The sequence below is a fragment of the Priapulus caudatus genome, unplaced genomic scaffold, assembly GCF_000485595.1.
Source record: "Priapulus caudatus unplaced genomic scaffold, Priapulus_caudatus-5.0.1 Scaffold616, whole genome shotgun sequence".
Classification (NCBI taxonomy): Eukaryota; Metazoa; Priapulida; class Priapulimorpha; order Priapulimorphida; family Priapulidae; genus Priapulus; species Priapulus caudatus.
The window spans coordinates 72,010-75,339 of NW_014577677.1; positions in this window are offsets into that span (position 1 = coordinate 72,010).

A 3,330-nucleotide genomic window follows, 5' to 3' on the forward strand; every position below is an offset into this window, starting at 1 on the left:
GACATATCTAGAGTGGCCCATATTGATTTGAATCGAGAACAGACAAACAGAGAAACTTCCACAAATATGTATTAGATAGCACACATATCTCCACCTGTTGGCTGATTTGAATTTTATTTGTGTTTCATAAACCAAGGCGCTCTGCGATTATTGAAAAGACGCACACCGAAATATTTATTGTAACAAGCTTCCGCGATGAGTGTTTTCAATCAATTTTAAACACATAATTTCAACAAAATATTATATTATTTCCATGATACTATGCATGCGCAAACAAATGGGGAAATTTCACACGACAATGCACCTTGTGAGTATTTGCCCGGTTGCCAAATGACTAAACGTTGCAATCGGGTATATACACGGTTTTTTGTGGTTTCCTGATCTTTAGACTATCTTGAACCAGAATCAACCGGGTGCCACTATGGCACCCTTGGGTAATTTTTTTTATCACAAAAAATACACATTGTATAATTTCCCATCTGAGTGCATATAAATTAAGGGGGTAGACTTACTAAACTTGCAATAACTTCTGTAATATTAGGTCAATCTTCAAATATTTGGTATTGTTTTGCTCATTAAACACTCATGCACAATCCTAGACTAATTATACTCACAACATGTAACCATCAGAAGCCAAGAATCTAAAGTGGCCGCCACAAACCATCAGCGAAGCCATAGATTGCCTGTCTATTACATATGTATATTTCAAACTGTCTCTATATAAAACTTTTAAATGGTAGTTAGGTTTTAGCACACAATTATGTAGTGATAATATCTCTAACATTCACATGTTCTACTATGTTCTAATATAAATACATTACTAGCGGATACCCGGCGTTGCCCGGGGAAATCAGTGGCGTTACTCAGTTGGTGACCGCTTGGTTGAAAGGAAAATACCCAAAAAATCTAACTGTCTATTTATATCCATGCATGCATGCATCCATCCCATTCCATGCCATCCCATCCTATTCCATAACACATCACATCCCATCCCATCGCATCCCATGCCATCCCATGCCATCCCATGACATCCCATGCCATGCCATCCCATCCCATGCCATCCCATGCCATCTCATCGCATCCCATGCCATGCCATGCCATGCCATGCCATCCCATCCCATCCCATGCCATCGCATGCCATCCCATCCCATCGCATGCCATCGCATGCCATCCCATCCCATCCCAAATAAATAAGAAATCAAAAGATAAAAGACATTAAAAATAAAAATAATTAATAAATTAAAAAAATAATAAATTAAATAAATTAATAAATTCTTTATGTGTTTCTTGGATGGCTGGAAGCACATCCACCATTTGCGGGCTATGAACCTGATCAACTGGTGTCATTTTCCACCGGAGTTGTTGCGGATATATCTGTCAACTCTGACAATGCTGTAGAAATTGGTGAAAAGGCAGCATCAGAAATGTCAGGGAAAAGGTTCACAGACATCACTCTACATCGCAATGACAAAGTGAAGACGATCGGTGCTAAAGATAAGATGGTGCGAGTCAGAGGACAGCAAGTAGAAGTGAATCCATCTCTACTCTTCAATAGAATCACATGTGTCCTGAACAACAGCTCAGAGATGAAATCCTTCTTGGCGTATAAACTTGCTCCCCAGCCACCTTTGCTCTTCCAAGATGGTGTGATGCGAATACCAACAAAGAGTTCTTTGGGACTTCTGTTGAAAGAATTCACGCAACCAACCAGCCTACCTGAAAATTGCATCTATGTTCTAGATGGCGGTCACTTTCTCCAATCTGTTGTCTGGCCTAACCCGTCTACCTATGCTGATCTTTCGTAAATCCTGAGGCATTACGGAGCTCAAAAAACCGTGGTGTTTGACGGATATGGGGGTAAGGCATCCACAAAAGAAGCTGAATAGAGGCGACGGGCCAGCAAAAACACTTCCAGAGACATCATACCCGGTGATGACATGACTACTACTACAACCCAGGCTGCATTCTTTGCTAACATCAACAACAAGATGAAGTTCATTCAAGCTCTATGCAATAAAATGTTGATGGCTGGAATACGTGTCAAGCAAGCAGAGGCAGATGCCGACACACTGATTGTCTCAACAGCGTTAGATCTAGCAGAGTCTGAGCAGCAACCGGTTGTTCTTGTTGGTACAGACACAGACCTACTTGTCATGTTGGTGGCTCGGGTAGACACTACAACAGATGTGTACATGTTGTGCTCCAGCAATCCTGTAATGATCTACGACATTCATGACATTCAGCATACCATTGGAGAAACTAGAGCTCACTTGATGTTTCTGCACGCTGTAACCGGCTGTGATACAGTATCTGCAATATATCGTCAGGGCAAGCGGAAAGCTTTCAACATGGTGCACAAGAAGGGTGAATATGACTTGCTTGATATATTCACCAACAACCGAAGCACACACGAAGAGGTGAAACAAGCCGGAGAAGCATTCATCCTTGCGCTGTATGGAGCAGACAAAGTTGAAACGTTGGATGAATATCGCAACATTGCATACAAGCGTGCAATAGGCCGCAGCTCATTGAGTTCTTGATTTCAACTCGCAAGCTTACCCCCAACAAGTGCGGCAGCAAAGCAGCAATCATACCGGACATATCTAACTGTTCAAGAATGGATGGGCAACAGCCTGCCTCCTACTGAATGGGGATGGCGATCTCAAGATGGCAGTCTAGCACCTGTGGGAATGGACATCCTTGTTGCACCTGACGTTCTTCTCAACATGGTGTCTTGTGGATGCAGACAGGATGAATGCAGCAACATGACATGCAGCTGCAAGAAGCTTGCCTTATTCTGCTCCTCCTGCTTCTTCGCCTTATGTGCAGCAAATGCATCGGCCAGTCCTGCAACAATACAGCACCAGCGCTAGAAGCACCCATAGATGATGAAACGTACAGCTCTGACTGATGATGCAGAAGGCTGATGTCAAATGGTACTGTCAGGTCCTGTTCATAGACACTTCGGTTACCCCATCAAATGTCTTGTGGTTTCATAGCGAGAATAGGATCTTAGCTATTATAATACATTAATATTTAGTTTTGGATATGCATAATTTCTAGATGTTTTGTATAAAAAGTATGCGAAAGTTTAGTTTGAAAGTTGTCGTTCTGAAGGTAGCATACTTTAGGAGAGAACCAGTTATGTTTGTAGGGCACTAGATCTATAGTGCTGTTTTTGCTTGATATACCATTTGTGTACTACTTGTAGCTAGTGGGGTATTTTGTTGAGCACTGAATTTTTGAAACAGGTAACCATATGTGTACGTGTCATGCTGCTTTCAGTATTTGAAGGGTTGATTATATATGAATGTTTTGATAGATATTTTA